General features: G+C 37.9%; 1 protein-coding gene across 1 annotated transcript in view; it reads right to left on the reverse strand.

The window, feature by feature from the left end:
• Window positions 1-27147, reverse strand: part of PKIA (cAMP-dependent protein kinase inhibitor alpha) — a 70386-nt gene that overhangs the window by 33033 nt on the left and 10206 nt on the right. Inside the window, exon 2 of the mRNA XM_084789331.1 lies at window positions 483-594. The gene's annotated coding sequence lies outside the window, so the exon portion shown is untranslated. The remainder of the gene's footprint in view (window positions 1-482; window positions 595-27147) is intronic.

Raw genomic sequence — 27147 nt, forward strand, 5'->3', positions numbered from 1 at the left:
AAACACAGTTTCTCTTCCACATGGCCCATTCTCCTCCCTTCCAACTACACTTAGCATCATCAAAACTAAGTGTAGATGGGCTCTAGGAAAAACCAAGTCAGTCTCCTTACACAGTCAACTGGAACTGCAATTTACTTGATCTTCTCAGGGCCCTTGATTTTGATAAAGGGCCATGGAAACAGTAAATAAAAATGATTTGTCTTAGAAAAAATGGAATGGGTTAATCTATATTAACCGCCTCCTGAGATTAAAGCCCTGTGATCACTAAGTGCACATAGTAACAATGAGCTAAAAATGGAAGAAAGAGTCATGCTGTTATTGTGTTTGATTCCCTCCGAGGAACTCTCTGGTAAACACTTCCATCTCCAAGGGAATTGAAAGCAAAGTCTTCCAGGGTAAGTTAGACACACTTCTTTTCCAAATAGCTACTGAGTTGTACATTTGAGATGACTAAGTCTGTGACTCTTCTTCAGTGCTCCTACCTGATTGGAAACCTTCTTGTCCTCAATTCATTGATTTGTTTTCCTAGAGCTGATCTTCAGATTTCTACCAGAAATAGCTTCTTGCTGGCATTAGGCCTTGGTAGTCAGGGCGCTGAAAAGGAGATAAGTGACATATTAATAATCTACCTCTATGGGTTTCATTTTCTTAACATTTTAAGGTAATGTCTCCCATATCTTCTAATGTATAAGTTTGAATTAAATACACTATAATAAAACCACAGGTTACAGTTTGAAACTTCAAGCCATGCAAGGTGTTCCTAGAAGGCTAAGTATCCCTTGTGATTTAGGAAATAAAATGAGGACAAATGATTCAAGTTTTTAAAGTATTTTAAAATTTCATTTTATGTGCTTCCCTTCTCCACTGGACTTTCAATGTGTATTTTCAGAAATTAGTTTCACTAAACTTAATTATTCATAAAATAAACACAAGAACTGTTTGTGGGACATTTACAGACACCTTTAATGCCTTCTCAAGCTTCGCCACACACAATGTATGTGTGCGTATGTGTGTAGATTTTTGAATAGGGTGATTGAGACAGAATAAATCCATCAATGATTAGTAATCGAGACCCGTGGATATTACAGCAAACTGAAGTAAATAAAAACTAATGTCTTGAGGTCCACACTGCAAAATAATAATAGCAATTTCCTGATGACTAATGGAGCAGGCTTTTAAAATTATAGTCACACCTGTTAGACACCATCTGCCACCAGTTTCAGACCTCCATGAATAGAAAACAAGTGACATTATTTTCTACTTTGTCCTGCCCACAGGTCATTCTCATAAAAAATGTTTCTTTGTAAATTCATGTTGGTTTTGATTTGAAGTCAGTATGATCTACAAAGAATGCTGTCCCTTTGAAATACTACAATTTGGGCACTGTGCTATTAAGTCAAAAAAAGTTTGGAATTTCTTAGTGTGCATTTCTCTAGCAGCTGAGTTTGAGATAAGACATAAAATGCAAACTGTCTATGGATCTGATCATCCCACTAATGTAAAGAGGAGAGTAGGAAATCAGAGATAGAGCCTGAAAGAGAGCAAATAGAACTGTGGTTCTGAATGAGTTACTCCTGCAGCTACTTGTTAGTCCTTTAGAAGAATTCTGAGTCTCTATAGTGTATGACTCATTGTTATCCCAATAAATGGGTGAGAAAGCCAAGATGTATAAATCCCAAGTCATCTCTGTTATTGGTTTAAAACCACATTAGGAACCATTAGTTGCCAAGCTTTCTAGCTTATATCAAAAGGCAATTGTGGGTAGCATTATGATGCAACGAGTATGTATTGATAGGTGATGTGGATGAGACATCAATAGCATCAAACTGTTTTGTGATCAGCTCTTAAGCCAGATGGATATCTTATGTCCCTAATAAGTACTTTTCCTTTGAGAAATAGTCAAATATTTATGTATTATTAACGTTTTCTTCTATTGAATCAAGTGTAGAATCCTAATACCCTAATGTTTTGGAAAGTCATCAATATCTTTGTTAGAACCATTGTGAAGAAACTGAAACAAGATTTTAAGTTGGCCATTAATTCCTCTTATTCAATATACATTAGCTTACTGCCTGCCACATGTGCCAGATATGTAGCTACATAGTACTATTACAGTCAGTATTTTAAATTTTATTGGACCCAATGTAAATGCAGTCACAGCACAGATTATTCTTGAGTGCACCGAACAGGCACATGTAGGTTTTAATTCATGAACTTGCTGTAAATATGTAGGATATAAGGAATGTTACCAGATCTACTTGTACAAGGCAGTTTCGGGTCATGCATGAAGCAGGGAGGAAGAATTAGTGCTGAAGGTGAGGGAAGGTAAATCCACATGGCAGGAGGAATAAAAAGGTCTAGGGGAGGGGAATAGGGCAGAAGAGGGAAGGAGGGTGGGAATGGGATGGTACAAGCTTGAGGATAACAATTAGGATGTAATATGAATAGTTTATAAAATAAACCCCTGCCAAAAAAGAGAAACTAACAGGGCAAACTGATAGTTTAAGAAATTCACAATTCCCTGCCTCAGGTAGGCTTTCAACCCGGCCCTGCCATTCTGACTCACTGGTTAGCTTTCTTTCATTGCCTTTAAAGAGTTGAAAACAGACAAACAAAAATAAGCCTTTCATACTGTCCTCACATTTTTCTTTGTCCTTGATACTTTCCTCTCTTGCACATGAGTTGCCTCAGCCATGATAAAAAAAAAAAAAAAAGAAAGAAAAAGAAAAAGAAAAAGGAAAGGAAAGAAAGAAAGAAAAAGAAAACAGATGCTAGTAAAAGACCCAGTGTCAAATCTTATCAACATCTGTACTGATCTTTGACTTCCTTCCCATGGTCAAAGTTAAAGTTAAAAGTCTATCTGCAATGTCCACAGTGAGTGTTTCCTTTTCCATTTCTTTCCCTTTACCAAGGACTTCCCAGTTCATCCTTCTGCATCTTACCTATACCTTGTGAACTGGTCTCATCAAAACAGTTTTTCCCAAAACAAATAACCTCTTCCATATATTAAAAATGGCACAAGCAACATGAGACCTTCTCTTCCTCCTCACACAGCAGCCTTTTCCACTTCACTGCGCTTCTTGAAATGATCTGCATGAAATTGCCTGCACATCCTCGCATCCCATTTACTGTATAGTGTACTTCCGTCTGGCTTCCCCACCCCAGGCATTTGCACAGTGCTCTGAAATTTCATTTGTGAAGGTCACCAGGGATCTTGGGTGAACACAGACAACAAAAAGTTCTTTGCTCACATTCTGTCCTTGTTGTTTCTTGAAAAATAAAAAAAGGAAGAAAGCAAAATTCCAAAATGTTTCTGTGGTTTATTTCTTTCATACCTTCATAATGATCTCCCTCAGGATGTTTTGTTTGACCTCCCTTAATCTGATTTCTAAATATTCTCTTAGCTTCCTTTCCTTCTGTGGGATATGTGGCCCTGTGAAAGGTTACTCTTAACATTTAACTCTCACTACAGTAACGCTAGAGTCAGTAATTTTTAAATATTTGTTAAGTGCCAGACACTAGTATAAGAGCTTTATGTTCAATAAAGTGTTTATCCTCAGAATTCTATGTCTTGTTATTTCCACATCACAGATGAGGAATCTGAGGCTTAAAAGGTTATATATAATATATCAATGGTCAGATATAGCCAGTAATTGTTTATGCTTCTTGGCCGAGTTAATGCTAGAAATTTTGAATTGCCAAGAAACAGTATGTCTTCAAGTGAGTAAATTTAGTGAATTACTTTAATAGTATCAGAATACTTCAAAAGCAAAGGGTTCTTTATACTGAAAATTATACTTTGGCAGCCACATGACTGATTCTTATTGACTCAACATGTTTCATGATTATTCTGTTCATTTAAAAGAGGTATGGTTGTAGCATGTCTCAATTCCTGTATGTATACCTTTTCATATTTGTGCACTTGTCCAACACGAGTTTCCTGAGCATCTTGGACCTATTTGGCTTTGTTGCCTGGAAGGTGCAGTTGTGAACAAGGAAGGACCAAGCCTTTTCTTGCTAGCAGATACTCAATGAAGAGGCCCAAAATAAACTAATAAGTAAATGTCACCCACTGAAGAAAATAACATGGGAAAAGCACGGGAGGAGTAGCTGAGACACTGTATGTATAGTCTGGATGAAAATTAAAATCTTTAAGGCTCAAAGTAACACCAATTATTAATTATTACCACCTGAATTAATTAAACAGGTGACTCCAAATCCATGGGACACATTGGGTCAGGGTAAACCAACCACTTGAAAATGAGAATTGTTTAAAAATTGGTGGGAGTCAGTAATATTATTTTATAACTAAGGGATGGACAAGATACTCGGAGCAAAAGCAGAGGCCTGATATGTGGCTTTTCCTTCTGGAAGGAGAAGTCATGGCCAAGGAGACTGTCTTATAACGGTGTATTGCATAAACTCTCCAACCAACTCAGTGCAGTGAAGATCCTCTGAAAGAGAGCTGTGTGTTTGGCTGAGCTGAGAATGGCACACAAAGAAAGTAACAGTAAAAGCAACTTTTCTCACAAGAGCCAGGAATTGTGCTAAGGCTAATCATGCATTATCTTATTTTACACTAACTAGGCAGCAATCTATGAGAGGACTACTTGCTATTGCATTTTCCAGATACAGAAATCTGATACTTTAAAAGGCTTTCAATGATTTCTCTTGGGTCAGCTAGCAGATCAGGGCTGTAAAGTGTTCTGATTCTCAAGGTCGGCTAACAGCGCGGGACTTTTGATGGTTATGCTGTAGCAATCTCAAGAAGCTTATTTGTATTTAGCTCTCTACCCATTTCTTTAAATTGGATAATTTGGTTTGGTGATGTTTAATTTCTTGAGTTTGTTACATATTTTGGATATTAGCCCTTTGTTGGATGTAGGGTTGGCGAAGATCTTTTCCCAGTCAGGGGGATCTGGAACTGCCTCTGACATGAACTTGGTGCCTGCGATTTAACCACTTCCCCTTGGCAGGGAGACCCTGTGGGAACACAGAGGAACGGGATGCAGGGTATCCTGATGAGTCCTGATAGGTTGTAGTGAGATGTTGGGGGAGGAGGGTCTTCCCTGTCAGAGGTCTAGGGGAGGGGATAGGGCCGAAGGGGGAGGGAGGACGGGAAAGGGAAGATACAAGCCAGCAGATAACAATTGGGATGTAATCTGAATAAATTATAATAAATAAATAAAATAAATAAAAACATAACTTGTTAAAATCATAAATCTTAAAGAAAAAAAGAAGCTTATCTGTGGAGTTGAAGATTATATATACATGGATTCAAGAGACATGGTTGCCCAGTACATGCTGACTGCATGGTAAGGGTTGAGTTTATATGAAATACTCTTGGTCTGCAAGGGCCTGCACCCCAATGAAGGAGCCATCTCAGTACTACTGATAGGGGAAAACAAAGTTCACAGAGGACAGTGCCACCCATGGGATGGTCCACCCAGGTAGTCCTGGATGCGAAAAGAAAGCAGACTCAGCAAACCATTAGGAGAAAGGCAGCAGGCAGCACTCCTCCATTGGCTCACCAGTTCCTAGCTCCAGTGCCCATCCTGGCTTGACTGGACCATGAACTACAGCTTGTAAAATGATATAAACCCTTTTACTCCCAAGATAGTTTCGGTCATTGTGTTTTATCACAACAAAAGAAACTCCAACTAAGACAAAAATAAATTGCATATTAAAGAGAAGAATATACATGCTCATTCATACATAGATAATTAAAACCTTAGCAAAATATTAGGTACTGAAAGACTTAGAGCACACTCAGTGGTTTTTTTTTTGAGTTCATGACATTTTTGTTTCATATAATCACTAATGCTATGACTCCTGTTATTATTTCATATAAATGCATGGTACAAGATGGCAGGAGCACATTTAAGACCATTTCTGAAATCACCGAAAATTCTAACTTAATCCCAAGACAAACTTCACTTCAGGATTTAATTTTTGAGCCTCTAGCCAGCAATTCACGTAATTTTAAAACTGAGCAATTTAATACAATATAATTCAAGATATATGACTAATGTGGTGCCTCCGTGTAGAAAAATGACGACAGGAAAGTATGCATAGTCTGTTTTTCTCAATTAAATCATTATGCTTCTAACAGATCAGAAATGTTCGTGTGTCCAGTGAATACTCTGCAGGCCTTACCATACAGTGGCCTTGAATCTAAGGGTTAGGTTCAGGCCATGTTTATTAACATTGTTCAGTGTGACATCTTGCACAGAGCACACTGGGCACACTGTGCATTCAGAGCCAAGTCTGTAGCGGTGCCTGGGTGATGAAACATGGGAAAGTCCTGCTGGTAACACTGTGGATTCACGGAGCCTGTGATTTTGAATTAAACTTTAGATGTTATTCATTTCAAACCCTCCTCTATTTGGTTATGTGTCCCCTCCATTGGGTAGGCCCACAGTTTAAGAACCTGTGGCCTAGGGCTGTGGGATAGGCTACTGAAGCCGTCGCAGGTTGGCTTGTGCTTACCATGCTTTCTACTTAACAAATGCTCTTAGTGTAACGGAGAGAGTCGGGCGAGTGAGCCTCAGCTTACCTTGGCCTACGTAGAGTATATACTATAGCACTAGCTCTGAGATCTAGAACTATATTTTTTATTTACTTTGGTCTTAAGGCGAAGGGGTTCTGATGTGTACAATTTAGAAACACAGTCAAGGAAAATAGTTAAAGTCCATTCTCTACGGGGGAAGCGCTTTTTCAGAAGATTCTCCAGCAGTATAGCAAGTCCAGCAATGACCACAATTAGCGATTTGTAGTGAGATACATCTCATGGGCTTCATGCATTTTGTGGCTCAGATAGCCCATCAGTTGTCAGTGTGATGGAGCCGCATTCATAACGCAGAGCAAGGCCTCCTCCACTATCAGACTGCCTCGAATCTACTTATTTTAATTATGTCACATTCATACTTATTTCCGAGTCAGTTTGGCATCTACAGTAGGGACAGCAACATGACAAAAGGATGTGCTTGAACAATACCCCCAAAATCCTATATGTGCTTCCAGATTATTAGAACACAATTTATAATGTTTCATTATCTTCAAATTCCCTGCTTCCTTGATAAGAATGAAGCTTATATTTTATTTCGCCATTTTTTTTTCTTAGCAGTTGTTCTGGATATCAAGTTCATAGTTACGTATAAGTTATTCCTGTTCTTTCCCTGTTGAACCACTGTCTCACTGTCTTGTCCTTGATGAGCTGAGTTCCATGTGAGTAAATAACCCATGACTTCAGGTTTTAGTGTTCACATGTTTGAGATATTTTATTGTGATTTCGATCATTCTTAACACAAAAGGACAGCTGAGGTGGCTCTGTCAAATATTCAAGGAGATGTAAGCAATCTTAGAGTTCAAGGAAAATATAAGCAGTGATTCAAAAACCATTCAATTTTTCATTTTGTCTCTAGTGTTATTGTCACTAGTTGTATGAACAAGACAGTTCATATTTGTGTAATTTATATTTATGATTGCTTTGAAAGTAAGCATTACTTAAATTTATAATGATAAACAAGTCAGTTTTAGATCAATGTTTGTTTTTATAAAAGAGATAGTAGAAAGACTGTTTATTTAGCAGGCCCCTGAACTCTGTTATGACCCTAAAGGCTAGGGAATTGCAAACACAGACAGTATTCCACATGCAGCAATTAGGAAACAATTCATGTACCAGTTATTTTAGTGAAAAAGGTTTGCACACCAGAAAGTGATTAGTGAAAGTGACCTCATGGTGTGTGAGAACCAGTGACACAGAATATATGAGGTAAAGGGAGCAACGAAATCCTGATTATGTATGGTGGGAGGCAGGGAATGGAGTTTGGGGCTCTGCTGCTGAAACTGACCTTGGTTCATATTCTTCTTTCTCATCAGTTACTTAGAGCTCCCTATTCCTCTGTTTCTTTGCTGGTAATTGAACCAATTGTAAGAATTTTAAACAATTAAACTAATATTTGGTTGGAAAAGATACACATATTTCCTGATTTAATGCAAAATTTTGATTTTCCTCTGAGTACCTGACAGAGCTCTGTAATTCCTCATTTCACTGTAAACTGTGCACAACTGGGTCTCTGTCTATTTATACCAAATCAGGAAAACCCTATAACTGGCATTTTACAGAGAAAAATAATAATAATAATACCTTCTGAAATGTTGACCATTTCCATCATAGAAAAGGATAAGCGATGATTTAATGTGCTCCTAACACGTGCTCTGAAATGACATAAATGTGGGGAAGGCACCTGAAGGAGGAGGGGCTGATGAGAGCAGAGGGAGGGAGGGAGCCGAGGCAGAGTGGGGTGAGTGTGGTTGGAATGTTACATATGTGGTATATACATGTATGATATGGTCAAGAAACAAATGCAACTTGTAAGAATCTTATTTACCAAAGCCAGTCCAGGATGGCCAAGGCTACACAGAGAAATCCTATCTCAAAAAACAAACCAAAACCAAAACCAAATAAGTGTATTCACCTCAGCAATAGAGACAATATGGATTTGAGCTTCACTACAGTTGAACTTCATGGTGTCCAGCTGTGACTGTTGGCAGATAAACCAGCTTTTGAAGAGACTGATTTATGCAAATAATGGGAATGTTAACACTCTTATGGCATGATCAGTGTAAAGAGAATTATTTACAACTTGGCCTTACAACCTCAGCTGTCTTTCAACCCTTTCCTCTCTCTTCTCTCCTTCATTTCCTTCCACGTCTTGAGTTCTCCTCTGATTACTACTGCACATTCTTAGAGGTACTACAGTGCCTTTACTTAGCCAATCAAATAACTTCCAGCATAGTGAATTGGAGAAAAGAAAGGCCTAGAAGTGGATATTTGTTATATGGACAAGCTAACTTGTTCAGATGTGTAACTATGTATTCCATGTTAAAAAGCACCTGGAAAGTCAGGTGTGGGGTCCTACTGGGCTGATTAAGGGACAGCTTTCTAAAGCTGCAGCGACATCATTTCTGTCTCTGGTTTATTATCTCTCCAGCATGGCTTCTAATTGATTAGAGCACTAAGTACCATTACACTCCATCCACCCCTCTCCTCTGCTTTCTCCTCATGATAGTAGGCAGTATGTGATTGTGACGTGAGTGAGAAGGATGTTCTGGATATGAGATAAACTCCAAGGGGTTAAAGATATGAAAGTTACAGTATCCACATGTAAACGGCATGCATGGAAATGGTCACACTGACAGCAGCAGAACCAGTGAGCTGGAGTCAATTAGTAGTTGGGGAAATTTTGTGATGTGTTGTTCATAATAGGCCAGCGAGGGTAATTATTCTCACAAGTAATAGAGAGCAGCTGGTGACAAATCCTTTGTCCACGCCAGTGTCTTTGTGCTAGACACTGTTTTTCCAGTTGATGAAGCAATAAAAATTCAGTGCTCATATGTAAACATTTTCTACATAAGGCCTAGTGTTGTAAAGCAATAAACAGACTCTTACAGAATAGTAAAATTTACCGTAAAGTTATTTGGAAAGAATATGAAATTGTTGGGATGTACATTTCAATGTTTAATGATTGTAAAGCAGTGAAAGCTATGTCTCATTATTTTCTTTACTTGCAGAATTTTTAGAGTCATCCTGATTGTGTCTAGGAGACACTTCTATAGGAAAGGTTGCCTCACGTTATATCAGGAAATGCTGATTTTTTCCTTCAAATAAATCAAACAATGCTCAACATAGTATTACATAAAATAAATATAATAAGTCAAATAAATTACACAATAGGCCACACCTCAATAAGGTATTGAATAAAACCCTGCTCCTACTAATCTACACTATAAGAGAGAAATTGTTGGAAAACAATTTTATTTTCCAAGTAAAATGATCAAAAGCTACTAAATCAGGGCCCATGTAACCAACAGAAAACCATTTACTATGTGGTTATACTGAAGGAAATGCCCTTGGTATTCAGAAGCCACTTTCATATTCCACTGGTAACTGCATAAATAAGTACCGATCTGTTTGTTTTTAATTTCTAAAACTAACAAATAAAACATTAAATTTGAGAATTTTCTCTATTCTTTTTCAATTCAACTTTATATATGAAACAAACATCTTTCTACCACATATTAATTTGTGTCGAAGCATTGCCAATGTTCCTGAGGTATTGTTACCTGTATATGCAAAACAAATTCCTTCCACACCAGTGCCATAAATGAATTGGACAGACCTGGATGGTAGTTTAACGGAGTTGTTCGTATTAACTCAAATATGACCTATTTGGCAATTGAATCTCATGGACGATACTGGTTCTTCTCAATGTATTAATAATATTAGCGAGCTTGCACACCTTCTTGCGTGGACAGAGGTGGTCTGTACAAAGATGGATGCACATAAATTACATGTTATCCTGATAGTCTTTTTTTTTTTTTTTTTTTTGGAACCTTAGACAAGTCTTCCTTTCTACTCACCTTCATGGAGCCTACTTCCTTTCCCCTGCTGAGATTTTGAAAACAGAGCAATTGCATCATTTCCTTTAATAAACCTAGTTTCTAATTATGACCTAAAATGATTGGTTTGTTCTTTGATAGCTCATAGCCTTAAGGCAATAAATCATTTTCTCCTTCCAACCATATGACTTCACAGTGCTAGAGACACAATTGGGTAAAAGAGAGACATTCTGGTGTCTGACCTGTCTCCTGTCCTAGTTAGTTAACTGATGTTTGGGAGAAGCTCGCTTACCTGAGAACCTTGGTTCTTTAGATTCTATCTTCCTTTCTATTTCCCTTCTATTGAAATTCAAATGTCTATTCTTTCAGTTATTAGTAATTCTTGTATCCCCCTGAGTGATTCAAAGGCAAGTTTTGATGACGTGGAGGGGAGAAAGGGCACAAGGTATCTGCAATAGAAACAGGCTACAGAGAAAGTATTCATTAAAAAATACATCTGCTGCATGAGGTAATGCGCAGCTCAGGAGGCTGAAGCAGTAGCTCCAATCTGATTCTGATGTCAATCATTAGGCCTCTCAGAAATTTTATGAAAACCGTTCACTACAAACCTCAGCTTTCTTGGTATTGTCATTTCTCTTCTGGGTCATCACACCTTTTCATCCTGGTAAACCCCTCCCCCTGGGGCAGGATGCTTTTCATCCTGGTAAACTTCCAGTAGGCTATTTACTTGAATCATGGCTAAGCCCAAACTGCAGAAAATTCTCTATTTTTGTTCATTACTTTCAAAGTTTCAAGCAGAAGCACAGAATGTTCAACATCTCAGAATTTAAATACCTCAGTCTTTCTGTCTTCTGCTAATGCGTAATATTTTTTTTAATTTACTTATTTTAGAATCTTTGCTAAAAGTGGCATTTGAGCAATGTCCAAATTCTTCACATTTAGCTGTCAGTACTTTAGACTATATCTGGGATCCCATAGTCAGCCTGGACCAACATCAACTAATAAGTGACTAATGAATGACCACTTTCTCAGTTTCATGCAATTAAAATATTTTACATCATTGTACATGTATTAAAAATAGAATTTAAAGACAGGGTGTGATGGCACACAGGAGGCATACAGATGGATCTCTGTGAGTTCTAAATCTGCCTAGTCTTCATAAAAAGTTTTTTTGTTTTTTGTTTGTTTTTCAAAGAAAGATAGGGGGAGAGAGAGAGAGAGAGAGAGAGAGAGAGAGAGAGAGAGAGAGAGAGAGAGAGAGAGAGAGAGAGATTGTAGAACGTTGACAAATTTAAGACCTGTCCAGACTGCAGAGTAAGCTCAGGGCAAGCCTGAGCAACTTAGTGAGTCCTCATCTTAAAGTAAAAATAAATGTTTAAAAAAGACTGGGAATATTTCTAAGTGACAGAACACCTGTGTAGCATGTCCATGGTCCAGAAATTAATCTTAAGTACTGGAAGCTAAATAAATAAGTGAATAGATGAAATGCAGAATGTGATGTGACCCTGGCCTAACTAACTTATGAGCTTTGATTCCAGCATCTTTACAAACGTGTCAAGTGTTTGAAAGGGATGGTAATACTGTTCAATTTCATGGGGTCTCCTAATGCAGTCCCATTTCCTTATCTAGATAACATTCCCCTTTCTCTCCTGCCATGAGTTCTGATGCCACTTTAAGCATTTGTAAACAGTCTTTGATTGATTTGGCTGCTGCACTGGCTGGTGTCTGAGATTCTGTTGTTATCTTGTCTGCATGTTTAAGGATGACGTTTCTGTGACTTCAGGCCTTCTTCAGAAAAGAGAATCTGATGTGTTTATGCAGGCCTCTTCTTTGGACTTTGTAAGAAGACTCCATCTATGTTATAACAGAACGACTTTGCATAAAAGACTGTAGCGTATTAATATTTTCATTCATGTTTCCAGCTTTCAAAGACTAAAATTCCTCTGCACCATATTATCAGACACAGTGTAAGAGGCAAGAAGCCAGGAATGACTTATTTCCCCCCACCCTCAGGTAGATGCTGAAATAGTACTGGCGAACAGACCAACTGTTTAATATTTACATAAAGCCAGCAGCCAGGACCCAATTCAGTGAAACAGATGGGATTTTTAGGAAAAACATTGACACCACCAAGAAGTTCAGGGCCAGGAGGGGTGGGGCGAAGGGTGGAAGGAGAGCATCACCTCTTTGCCTGCACCCGCCGTCAGCAGATGAGTCACCCCGGGGCAGCTCACCTGGGTCCCCACTGCCAGGGCCAGCTCCTCTGTGCTTCCCAGGAGGCACAGGGCCTGCTCTCCAGCACCATGTGGAGGGGCCAACTCTCCAGAGTGTTGCATGCAGCCAGGGATGGGTGCAGTCAGTTCAGCCCCACCTCTAGACATCCACTTGGCCCCTGGAAGATTCCCAGACCAGAGACTTCGCCATGATCTCTAGTGGTAATATGGGCCACAAATATCCATACTGACCTCTGCTGCTGCATGGCCACAGACCCAGATGATGTGCCCCAGCAGCAGGTTGGGCTAGGACTTCACCATGGCCTCGGGTGACAGGGCTGGCTACTCACAAGAGGCTATTCCTCTCCACTCTCATGTCTCCAGTTTCATCTCTCTTCATTATGCTCAAACAGTTCTCCTTCTCTTTCTCTCCCACCTGTCCATCACGCTGGCACATTGTAGTGGCTCCCGGTGAGGCTGGCAGGCCCCTGAGTGACCTCCTCTGTCAGCGCTGCTTGGCTTTGACAGCTACCTACCCTCTAGGTATATACATGGGCTGATCTGTGCTTGGCTTCTCCTTCCTCCTGCACAGCATTTCGGTGGGTGGGTGGGTGGGAGGCCTATGGGTGTCTTTACCCTCCACACCGCATATCATGACAATCAATCGGCATGCTGCTTTTTGATTTTTTGTTTGCTTGTTTGTTTTGGTCTTGGTTTTTCCAGACAGGGTTTCTCTGTGTGTAGCTTTGGCTGTCCTGAAACTTACTCTGTAGACCAGGATGGCCTCGAACTCACAGAGATCTGCCTGCCTCTGACTCCGGAGAGCTGGTATTAAAGGGATGTGCCATTAAATATGACATCAAGACAATTCCAAATTGGACTTTTTTTTTTTGTTACAATTTTGAATTTGATATCACTACTCTAATGAAGTCTGTGGTTCAAGTTCAAGAACAGTGAATCACCTGCGTGTGGTGGCTCACACTAATTACACTGGCAGTAGGCAGGCTGAGACAGGTGGCGCTGAATTCCAAGGAAGCGTGAGCTTCATAGTAAGGCTTATATCAATTAGTAAATAAATACTTAAAAATATGTGCTTCAACATGATGAATCTCATGGTAGCTGTCTTAGTTAGGGTTTCTATTGCTGTGATGAAACTTCATGACCAAAAAGCAAGTTGAAGAGGAGAGGGTTTATTTGGCTTACATTTTGAACATCACTGAAGGAAGCCAGGACAGGAACTCAAGCAGGGCAGGAACCTGCAGGCAGGAACTGAGAAAGAGGCCACTGAGGGTGATGCTTAGTGGTTTGATCCCTACGGCTTGCTCAGCCTGCTTCTTTATAGAATCTATGACCAACAGCCAAAGGTGGCACCATACATGATGGGCTGGGCTCTCCCCCATCAATCTCTAATTAATAAAATGCCCTACAGATTTGCCTACAGCTGAGCTTTTATGGAGACATTTTCTTGGATGAGATGAATTCATTCTCTCAGATGAAATGAGCTGTTTTCAAGTGGCTATAAAACTATTCAGCAGAGGAGTCTAGCCTTGTGCCACCACACTAAGCACTAAGTAAAATATCTGTATCAAAACAAGAAGCAGGTGGCTCTGGGATGGGACAGCACTTTTCATCCTTTCAAGCTCCTCTCCATAGTTAGTAATCAAGCATGCATTTTTGGTCCAGGTTTAATTGACCCAAAGAGATTTAAGGATTCTTGCTCCTTTAGATAAATAAGTCAAATATCTTCCTTCCAAGAGCGTTGGCCCTGATTTCCCCCTTCTGTAGCACTTACATTAGAAAACTCTTAAATTGTGATTTCTTTGGTTGGCCCCATGTGTCTGTCTATTATAAGAGTTGATCCTAAGAATTTCACAGATGTCAGTCCGAAGTGTCCATATTAAAGAAATTATAAAATATTGACATGGTGCCCAATTTTTCAATCTCTCTGGGACAGGGGAGACCACTTTAGATTGTTCCAATGAACAAAGATGGGCTGATTACATAACAGGTGTCGTCCAGGACTTCTCCAATGCCAACCATCACAAACCCTTTACTCATCACTGTAGGTGAGTGCAACCAGTCTCCCCTATGGAAATGGTCTCCATTAAACCATTTGTCTTTTATTTTTTGCTTTAGAGTACATCCAGATGTATTCAAGAAAAAACCTTTTTGCCTAATGACAAATCATAAAAAGATAGTAATTACTAAGTACGTTTCTAAAATTAAGCCACCTCTAAGAAAAAAAATACTTGGTAAACTTTCCTATGAAGCTAAGCAAAGGAGTACCTTGAGTCCTAAGTTTAAAAAATGTCCAGATTTTTTTTATTATAAAAGTTATGGTCAGATTTTTACTTTCATTGTTCACCACTGCTGCTGGCTTTTTCTCTTCAAGAACATGTTTTCCAATTCACGTCAGGTATGTCATGTCATAAAATGATGAAATACATAACCCTTTAGAGTTAAAGAAATGCAAGAGAATGGCTTTTTCTACACGTCAAATAAAAATTAATGCTTCAAACTTCGGTAATGGGAAACATCCAATGTCCTTAGCACATGCAAACCAACATTTGGAGTTTGTTTCTCTTGAGTTAAAATAATCATCACCAAGAAAACAACAACAAATGCTAGTGAGGATTTGAGGAAAGAACAGTTGAGAATTTTTGGTGCACGATTGTGAGTGCTGCTTGGTGGTTAAAACGCTTGCCACATAAGCATCATGAGTAGAGTCTGGATCCCCAGAAGCTACGTAAATGTCAGGTGTGCTGTCAATATTTTCACATCTTGTAGTAACATTTTATCTTTAAACAGAGTGTAGCCATATTATATCCCTGGAGTTTAATCTCTCTCACTTGATACATGTTTCTAGAAATAATACCTGTTACTATGATATTTTACGAATTGTCATTTGTTTCCCAGTAATGTCTTAAGATAATTACAAAGACATTTATTGATTTACTTTTAGACTTATAATTTTATAAAATGAATGAACTTATAAAGGTACCTATGATTTAAGTGGTGTTTAAGGATGTCCCGATCTTAATTGGAGGAAGTGTATAGATTACGTAGATGAAAGAGATTAAGCTGACCTTGATTCTTCACATATTAAATGCATTCACATTAACAAAGACATAAACCAGCAATAGTACTACTACTGTTTTATGCTGGAGTATTTGTACTGTCTGGTTAATTTTTAAGAGTGACAAGGGAAAAGTTATAGGAAGCAAACTGAAATGAACATCATCCTATCTAAAGCCCATCAAACACTTTCCCAATTAAATTTCAAGGTTATTAAGTTATGACTTTAAATTTAGAAAGCCTGAAATTAGCAACAAGCTTCCATTTGGCTCAAAGCAAGAGAAATTTTATAGGATCATTTGGTACATTAGTACATTCCTCAGTTTTACGGTATGTGGATACAATGTATCATTATTACAGTGAAATTACACTTTTTTCAATGGACAAAACTTTCTCTCATATTTAAGGAGGCCATTTCTTGCAAAATCTTTAAATTGATGGTCAATTTTTATTCTTTTCTGATTCAAAGCTTAGCTGTGAGTGTTAACTGTCTAACCGGGCAGAATCTCTTTCAAAATTTTAACCTATTAGGTTGTATTAATCTGCAAATCAACATTGAAGTGTGTATTTTGACTAGAAAAATGAGCACATCCCATTTGCAAAACCTGAATTTTCCTTTAAAAATATGAACTCATTAGCACAAAAAAAGAACGTTCTTAACAAGACACTGATACCATAATCATTAAGACCAAAAAATTGTAAAGGGAACATCATGAAGCTAAAAAGATTTGTATGGCAAAGGACACCATCATTAGGGAAAACAATAGCCTAAATAATGGGGAAAGATCTTTACCAACCAGAGGTACAACAGAGATAGGAATAGTATCTATATTATATAAAGAGATAAAAAATAAACATCCAGAAAATAAACAACCCAATTAAAAATGAGATACAGAACTAAGCAGAGAACTCTCAAAAGATGAAACATAAATGGCTGGGAAATGTTCAAGCTACTTAAGTCACCAGAGTAATGGAATTAAAACAACTCTAAGATTTTTATTTTATCCCATTCAGAATGGCCAAGGACAATAAAAAAAAATGATAGCACAGACTGGGGTGGGGGGTGAGGATGCAGGGAAAGTGGAACAAGTGGGACACTCATTCATGGCTGTTAGGAGTGCAAGCTTGTACAGTCACTTGGAAATCGGTACGAAGAGTCCTCAGGAAGCTGGAAATAGATGTCTCTAAAGGTTTAACTATACCACTCTTGAGAATGTAAGAATATATCCAAAGGACTCTACATCCTACCGGAGAGACGTTTGTTCATCCATGTGCATTTCTGCTCTATTAAATAGCAAGAAATTGAAAACAGATGTCTACCTATTGATGAACAGATAATTAAAATACGCCACATTTACAGAATGGAACATTATTTGGATAATAAGAAAAACTGAAAAATTTCAGGAAAATGTCTGGGGTTGGAAGCAATAATTCTGTAATTCTGAGTGAGTTAAACCACTCAGTGTTTATGTATATGTGGATGTTATAGTGTAGGTTTTCTACATGTGTGCTACAATTCAAATAACCAGTAGATACACAGTAAGGAACCAGGGGCTGGAGTGGGATGGGTAGGGGGGTGGTAATAGGATACAGTGTTATGGAATGACAAAGGGGAACCTAGAACAGGAGGATGAAATGGAGAAGGAGATAGGAGAGCAAGATAAAAAAAAAGGGACAACTAACACGAAAGATCTTTTCAGAAACATTTGTAGACCTACTACTGTAGAAGCTTCCTAAAATATAATATATAGGGGAAAATGTAAATGAAGTCACCCTATAATGGAGGAGACAATGGCCCACTTACACATTTTGAGCTCCCAAATAAAACCTCCAGCACCAAGTATGGGTTACATCTTGTTGAGATGTTGGCCAAAGGAGTTCAATTGACCCCCTCAATCACCACCAGCTCTTTCCAAGGCTACTGACTCCTTTCCATACTCTGATGATAAAGCCTGATTGCTGAACACAGAGAAGCTGAGTAGATGCTCAAGGAGAAACTTCATCTCCACTGACTAATTTGTATGCGCTGGAGAGTATTTTGCACACTGCTGGGGGACATAGGTAATGATCAGTATCACACAGCTACAAAATCGATTCTAGGCAGACTCCTCCCCTTAAATTTAATCAGTGACACTCTCTTCCTGTCTGGCTATAGGACCCAGTGTCTAGGATGTGAGTTTGTACACGATGACAAAGTCCTTTGAACATACTGGCATAGGAGCACATTTTCAAAGACAACGCAGCTTTTGCAAGTGGTTTCCAAGGAAACCACTTTAACATAATCATAAATTTAGCAGTGTTGCCTTCTTCATTCCTATAGCAGACAAAGAAGTGGATTTTCCCAGTTGAAAAAACTCTCACTATTTCACAGGAACCATTCTGGGGCTAGCTACCAGTACTGGTTTTGTAAACCATAAGCAAACGTGGGCTCCTGAAATAATCTCTTTTCTTGTCCTTAATGCTAAGAGTGGTCTGAGCACAGAAGCCCTTATGGGAGGTTTGGACAGGAAAACAGTTGTCAGGTAGGATGGCAGTTCACTGTAACAAATGAAAATAATGGCGCCTACTCAATAGAAAGGTTTATCAGCTTGTGAGTTAACACTCATTCAACTTTGTGTATTATCTTACACTGTGCCAGAACTATTTCAAAAGGGATCTTATTAGTCATCTCCATTAAAAAAAGAGAAAAATAAAAGGAAAAGCCAAGCCTTTCTTTCTCTATAAAGTCTTTGGTGGTTGCTATGACAATGATATTTCTATCACAGCCCACAATTGATATTCTACAGCAATTACCCAAAGTAACCCGGTTTTACTTGCTAAGTGTCATCTTCTAGGGCCTATGATTTATTTGAGAAATTTCTCCAGAGATAGGAAAAAACAAAAGGATTTCTCAGTGCTGAGTTAGAAAAGAATCATATTAGAGGAGGCCTCTAATGAGGCCTTTTTCATTTTATAGATGTATGAAGGTATTTCTTCTTCCTCATCACTCTCTCTTCTGTCGTTTCCCTCTTATTCCTTCCTTCTCTCCCCCAGAGATGCATGCTTCTACACAATGGCAGTGGTGGAACATCATTGTCCTACTGTTTTTTTGTTTTGTTTTGTTTTTTGTTTGTTTGATGTTGTTTTACTATATCCAACTGGCAAAGTATTTTCCACAATTATGGTTTTAGAGTTTAACATTAAAGAATATATACTAAAGAATATATTTTACGTTAAATATCTACAATTTAATTCAATCAGGTCCCAGGTCCCTATTACTAATTACTTAAGTTTATTTTTTGATTTTCAGATAAATTCACAAGGCATGTTTTAAAGACAATATGTCTTCATATTCTTTTAATAGTTTTGCCAAAAGGTTTAATAAGAGCAATTATGGGTTATTTGGCTTAGATAGCACTTATGAGAAAGAAACCAGAATGTGTGTAAGTGAAGGCCATAGTGTGCTTTAGCTGATGTCTTTCCCTATTACCATAATACATGTTTACTTTGGTTACCCAGCTGCTGAGGGCATTGGAGGGTTGGATTTCTGGGTTAGTATATTTGATATATAAACATTTTAATAGGGTTTTCAATAACTATTTCTATGTAACTATTCAAGGCCAATTTGCTTTATATTTAAAGGTCAGAAACATGCATCCATCTGAGTAGTTTTTACATGCTGTATGCTAGACAATGACCAAGGAGTTACAGCTAAGTGTACTGTTGTATCACATCACTGTAAAAACATGTAAAGCATAGAATATGACTTCTCCAACATGAGGCTTTATCTGGGAGAGGTGGAGACAGAATGAGAGAAGGAGATAATTCCCAACCAAGGGATGGCTTGCATCAATGACCTTGAAAATTCAAAGGTAAGTTCATTCAGGAAATATTTCATGCCACGGCGACACTGAGTTGACTCAATGAGAGAAGACTGTAGTGTGTGTATCCCTTCTTTTTAAAAATACAGATATGATTAGGATAATTTAATAATGTTTCAATTATTTATTAGCTACTAAAGCATATCATAGTAAGTGGTTTAATGTGCATTCTATTTGGGGAAAGCAAATGCCTGCCAGAGTCCTTGGCCTGAAAAGTATCACAGAAATCAGAATTCTTATCATCTCTTGAGGAGGTTCATGCCTTGGTTAGCACAAAGCAATTAAAAGAGAGAGAGAAGGGGATGGAATGGTGGCAAGTTTGGAACAGTCAAAATGCCTGGACTGCCAGGACTTGGAGTTTGTTCTTTGTTTATTGAATGGATGATAAAATAACAGCGATTTTAGTAAACAGAATGAAACATAGCACTAACTCCCTTAATTAAGGCACCATATTAATTTACACAGTGGAAAACTATTTCCAGGTTGATGGTAGAGGCATGTTATGGTAGAGAAGTTCTCCGGTTCTGAATTTTACTGGCACCATATGCCAGCTTCTGAACATCCAGAAGTGGAGGTGGAAGGATTTTAAAAGCCAGAGGACCAGGACATTAGCTTCAAACCATAACTTCCGTATTGGACAGGAAAGCTGCTCCCTGACAATCTCAACAGCACAGTAGCCTAAGCAAGAACAAAATGATGACAACACCAGCTGACATGCCAATGGAATAGGAGAAATCTCAGTGTTTTGGAAGATCTGGAATAATGACAATAGCTTAATTAATGCCTAAGAGGGGAGGGCAAAAGATGCCCACTATCAGCTAAATTTTGTACTTTATAATGTAGTAAGAATACTTCACCATTTCTCCCTGTACCTTTATCTTCGTTCTCTTCATTTTTTTCACCCTTTTTTCTCATCCTCCTTACTCTCTCTCAAAGTGTTTATTGAGTGTCAATAGTGTCTATGAATGATAATTATGAGCAGCTACTGCATATAAAACTAGTAATGAGGGCCAGGTGGTGGTGGTGCACGCCTTTAATCCCAGCACTCGGGAGGCAGAGGCAGGCAGATCACTGTGAGTTCAAGGCCAGCCTGGACTACAGAGTGAGTCCAGGACAGTCAAGGCTACACAGAGAAACCATGTCTCGAAAAAACAAAAACAAACAAAAAAACAAAAACGAGTAATGAGGGCTTGAGAGATGGCTCGGTGGTTAAGAGTACCACCTGCTTTTTCAGAGGTTCTGAGTTCAATTCCCAGCAACCACATGGTGGCTCACAAACATCTGTAATGTAATCTGATGTCCTCTTTGGCAGATAAAGCAGTCATATACAATAAATAAAATTAAATTAAAAAACCTAGTAATGAAAAAATTAATACTTTTGTCCCCATGGAATGAACATACTATGTGAAGAAGAAACTTCAAAATATATCATTTATTTAGTGAGGTCAAATATATAAAGAAAAGTACATCAGATATGGGATACAGCATGCATATTTGAAACAGCATGTCACTCAGCACGAGCAAAAATAAATGTGTCCCTCTGCATATGCATGTACTAAGATTATTTGTACAAGGTTACCAAAGCCTTGTTATAGGTACCATTTGAAAATAATATAGAGATTAGTCTAATCTTATTATAATGCTAGTATTATAATATTCTGCTTATTTATGTGCACAGGTTCCTTTTTAGGACATTTGCAGCAGGTAAAATAGGTTCTTGGGATGGAAGATTACTCTGCTTGTTTTGGAACAGAGAGGGTAGTTGGGGTTTAGAGGGAGAGTAAGCAGAGAAGATAAGATTAGACAGGTAACAACATTGGAGGCATGGCTGTTGCCTGTGGTTCTTTGGACATTTGCATCCCTTTGTGGGATATTTGCTTTTTAGAGTCAAGGGTACATTTAACTTCCTGATATTAGATATCAGGTATCTGATGATTTTAGTCAAAAAGGCTAAATTTCTAAACCGAATCTCTTCTCAAAGAGTGACTGCACTGAACATTTGTTGTTGTTTTGTTTTGTTTTGTTCTGTTTTCGCTCCATCAAAGTAAAAGTTGTGTGTGAGTGTTAAGAGCTCTACACTTTGGGAATCACCATCAGGGAATGACATTGAGAATGACACTGACTAAGATGCTTGAAGGAAACTAAAGGTTTGTATTCTGGGTCATTTGAGGAAGAGAAGAGACAGACCTATGATAGGGCTGGCCCGAGGTTTGTGGGTCTCTAAAGTCTTGTATGACCAGATTCCAGATGCTAAGAACTATTGAGTGAGCTGCACAGTAAGTCACTTTCACCATGTGCCTGGGCATTGGAAGAAGTGACAAATGCAGAACCCAGAATTGTTACCAGAAATAACTTATTTGTGGGGATAGATTAAATATCAAGGCTGGGCTAAGTTCAGTGTGTGTATATGTGTGTATGCATCTCTCTCCCTCCCTCCCTCTCTCTCTCTCTCTCTCTCTCTCTCTCTCTCTCTCTCTCTCTCTCTCTGTATGTGTGTGTTTTCTAGACACTCAGATGTAATGGGTTTAAGAAGTGTTTTCTTCCTATTGGAGAATTGCAACAATTTTGTAACCATCTATTTGTATACTATGTAAATATTTGTGGATGAATAAAAATAATGTTTGGGTCAACATAAACCAATTAAAATTATTTTCAAAGATCAAAACAAACAGATTTGGGGGATAACTTATTGAGTAATAATTTGCATCCAGTTTCTTCTGCTATGTTCTTTGGACTTTTCCATTTCAGAATCATGTGCATTTGTAGCTTATTCAGAACAACTCAATTTCATCAACTCCAGTGTCTCCCATCAGACAGCACGGCTTTCCTCACTGTTTTAATGGTCTATCATTCCTCTGATGGCAGAGGAAGTTACTTCACCAATCTTATCTTTATCTTTATCATATATTACATTCATTAATTTATTTTAAATTCATTTCTCATTATACAACTACTTACCAGCAAAAATGTCATTCGTAAGTCATACTTATTACATACCAATATGTAAAGAATTCTTTAGCAGAAAAATAAATACTAATTTTTCATTTGTATTATGAAAAAATCATTAAGTTGAAACTATATGAGATTTTATGTTATCAATCTTTACTGGATTTTGTTTATGCTTCTTGACTTTTTTAATACCAAGAAGAAAAAATGAGAATATTTTTTCATAGAGAAAAACTAGCAGAACTTAAATTTGCCAAAAGGTTATGAGTGCTACCCTACATCAATATCACACCAAATATTTACAGGACAGTAGCACTGTGCGGGGCTAGTTGTCCATTCACAGGATAAGCCCTTAGGCTCCCAGTCAACAGCAATTATCTTCCATTAAGAAAATGTTGACAGCAGGGAGAGCTAGACCTGAGCTTGTGTCTGCTCTCCAAGTCTCTTCCCCCATGCTTGTCTTCCAACAGCCTCTCACTCCAAAGCTATGAGCTAAACATTAGAGACTGGCAGCAAGAGTATTTCATAGGCCTGTGGCATTAGTTGCTCCCTACAAACTCTCAAAATGGCTATGATTTATTCTAAACCTGAGGACTAGCTCTTCTTTTTCACGTCCTAGAAAGAAGGTGAGACAAGGTAAGAAAATGTGGAGAAGAATATTCTGGAAAATCAATTCCAATGGATTTTTATAACAGACATTTACTGTGGGCATTTTACAGAGGACTGAACTCAACAGCAATTTGAAGCACACAGTGGCCATAGGATTCTTTAGCAGAAATCAATTGGATGTCTTGGCAGTTCGCCTATACACTGCTTCTCTACTTGATGGATTATTTCTCATAAAGACAACTAATAGCATAAAATACTTACCATTAAACAGTATTTTTTGTGTTAAGGTGTCAAATGCTTCACAAGCAATCAAAATGAAGATTACTATTTTTTAAAACAGTAAGTAGCCCACACTCACCATCACTAATATTTACTGATTATCTTTTGACAGGAATTTTACTTATCTTGGCTCTGGCTATAGAAAACCAATGTCTGGGAGAGAGCATCCTTGCTTGTGGCTCCCACGGGCATATATTTGATTAGGTACTCTGCGACTTCACTATTCTCCTCTTCTCAGGCTGGATAATGATGCTCAAAAGAACAGATCCCAAAGAATGCTTTCTTGGAGGAAGAATCATCTTGCCTAATCGTACACCAGAGATCTCTTTTGCACATATTTCTGTGTCATTTTCCTGTTTGACTTACGTCCTTGTTTCTGCCACAGACAGAATTCTGCCTAAAAATGTCCAAGCTTGGAAGCCAAGACACCATAAACAAGTTTTCAATAGTTCTTGCTTCACAAATATGTCTGTCAGATATATTGGGCCAGAAGGCCGAAGATGATGCTCCAATGTTATAGAGAGTGTTGGGTTCAGGCAGTGAACTGTCCCTGTCATTTTTTTTTCATTTTGGAAGCTGCTAACCTGCACTCCTGGCTTACTCAGGTAATTAAGTTTTACTCCTTTTCAAGTCTCTGATGGGGTTGAAGATTACAATTAAGCTTAGTTGTTTAGTTGTTTGGGCTTAAGATGTTTTAAGGTCTAGATAGATTTTTTAAGTTGACAAAGATATGATAGATATTGATTTATATTCAGAATTTTAGACTCACCAAGATAGGAAAGATCTTTTCTTCAAGGCTGCCAAATATAAATATCCAAAACACTATCAATGTAACATTGATATATTCCTGATTGTTTTGTGTTTCTTCTTGTTGTATGTACTTTATTTTTTAACTATGTGCAATAATATAAATGTATATGTAAAAATAAATATAATAATAATAATAAAAGAAAAAAATAATTTGTGGCCATATGGTGGGGAAGGAGGTCCCATTCTGTCAGAGGTCTAGGGAAGGGGAATAGAGCAGAAAAAGGAGGGAGGGCAGGCAGGAATGGGCAGATACAAGACAGGGGATAACAATAGGGCTGTAATCTGAATAAATTACAATAAATTAAAATAAAAAAGGATTACCATACAAAAAGAATACTTGCCTGACATTCTCACTTGAAAATTGAAGTGCAGCATGTATATTTTCCTATTGACTTTGAATGCTCAGTACATTGAGTTCCTGATACCTAACATAACAAAGGTTGTAAGTTATGTTGAAGAAAACCCGTAACTGTAGTCAAATGCTCCACCACTGAGCTAAACACACAGCTGTTTTAGACTGCAGTACAGGAAGACAGAAGCAGGTTCAAACTGCAAATACCAAGTGACTAACCCATAGTAAATGTCTGCACAACTATAATGACTTGCTAACAAAGACAGACAGGATCTGATAACTGGGAACTCAGAGGAATGGTAGAGTCTTCCTATAGGCATGCAATCATTTTCTGAATCTGTGTATAAAGTTAGATGTTGCATTGAGAGAAAGCAAGGTGGGAACTTTCATTTTCATCATAGATTTGAAAATGTGGATGTTCACAACATGCTCCTGTAGCAGCTGATTAGATAAATGGAGAAAAAAATAATACTGTAATTATTCCTTTAGCTTACTTTTTAAAAGATTTATTTATTTTTTAAGTGTGTGTGTGTGTGTGTGTGTGTGTGTGTGTGTGTGTGTGTGTGTGTGTGTGCATCCTCAAAGGCTAAAGAAGGTTGTTAGATCTCTCCTGGAGTGAAAGGCACTTGAGAGTAGCCCAAAAGTAACACTGGAGCAGAACTAAGGTCTAGTGCAAAAGCAGCGCATACTCTTTGTTTTGTTTGTTTTTGTTTTTTCAAGACAGGGTTTCTCTCTGTGTGTAGCTTGGCTGTCCTAGACTCTAGACTCGCTTTGTAGACTAGGCTGGCCTCGAACTCAGAGCAATCTGCCTGCCTCTGCCTCCCGAGTGCTGGGGTTAAAGGTGTGCGCCATCACCCCAGGCTTAGCACATAGTCTTAACAGCTGAACCATTCTCCAGCCACATTCTTTTAGCTTCTTGCATTTTTACAGCTGAAAGCCTTAAGCCCCAAGCCCTGACATTTTAGCAACCATTGTGTGCCCTGAAGACATAAGTCTTGTAAAGAGGGTTCTCAATATTCGACATTAAGGAAACTAAGAAATAATAGTTAAGTTTCACTATACTGACTAATGCTGCTACATACAAAAAGACTTCAGAGGATTTATACAGAAAAAAAATCAAGTACTAAGAACACATTTGGACTTTCCATAATAGCAAGTGGCTAATTTTTAAATAAAAACATGCATAAAGTTAAAATAAATATGTATTCTTTTTCTTGCTTTCTTGTAAGCGTTAAAAGAATACCCAGCAGGTGTCAGACTACTTTAAAAATCGTACTCTAGTGGTGACGTTTCAGAAGCATTAAACAATACAAATCTCATAAACACGTTATTTAAATATTGCATATTTGAATGACACATCATCAAAATGAAGAAAACTGTGTAAAGCAGTTCGTTATAGGGAAGAATTTTCTGTGCAACTTGGATATCTTTTAAAACAGAAGATTATGCAATTTTACGTTGCAACTAGGTTCAATTTACAGAAATAATATGATAGTCTGGAAAATTAGTCTTAAATTGGACCTAGTGAATATGTATATACACAAATAAAATAATAAGATCGCAGCAATGGAAGAATTATACAAGTACAAACTAGACTGACATTTTTTTCAAGTCAGTTTCACCATCAGTACAGTCCATGTTTGCTTATTCACATTGCATTCTTCAAGTAGTGTGTATGGTATATTCAGCAGTAGTTCACAGTCATAAGGCACATGAAAGAGGATATGGCTGGCGGTTGGGTAGAAGAGTGAACTACACCCTAGAGGATGCTAAACAGGTCCATCCCTGGCTTGTCCCAAATACCTGCACAGAGGATTTCCTGGTGGATTTACAGTGAGGATTGCCAAGGAAGCTGTAACCAGTAACAGACCGAGCCCTGGTTCTCATTTTTCTGTTCATATCTTGCACATTATAGCAGACAGGAAAGCACGGCACAGACCATGCCTTGAAATGATAGGTATTCTCTGTCGTTTATCATTATAGATGGAACGGCAGACTACTCCCTGCCATGAACTTCACGTTCTCTGTCTGAAACACAAGTGTGATTCTTGCTCTTCTAGCATTAGACACTTGGTGTGGTCCAGTGAAAGAATGGACAGAAATGTTTTGAGGATTATAAATGCTTCTAAAACATAATTAATTATATTTATTCATGGGTGAGGTATAATTCACCTTCTCCTACTATATTCTGTATTTTCAGCCTAGTTGTTTAGAAAATCTATGAAAATGTTCACATTTGAGCATGTTTGCCTGATTTTGACAGTGTTTACGTATTAAACACATCTGCACATAACTTCCCTCTGAGTTCTAGAAGCAATGTATAGATGTTAAATGTATTTGGTAAAGCCGATGAGAGCATGACCACTTTGTTTCTTGGCTCAAGAACCCATAGCTATTTATTCCAAAATGTTGTGAGTAAAGTTATTTAACTGCTTAGCATTCTAGTGATTTTGCTTGGCATTTTATAAATGTGAAATTTTGATTATTCTTATCTATGTTAAATATAAACATGCTCCAAGCATCTTGCAATTTCTAACTACTAAAAAAAGTACCTATAAGCTACTATTTTAATGAATAAACTAACAGTACAAATAACTCA

This window comes from Acomys minous (genome assembly GCF_964271855.1).
Source record: "Acomys minous genome assembly, chromosome: 1".
Taxonomy (NCBI): domain Eukaryota; kingdom Metazoa; phylum Chordata; class Mammalia; order Rodentia; family Muridae; genus Acomys; species Acomys minous.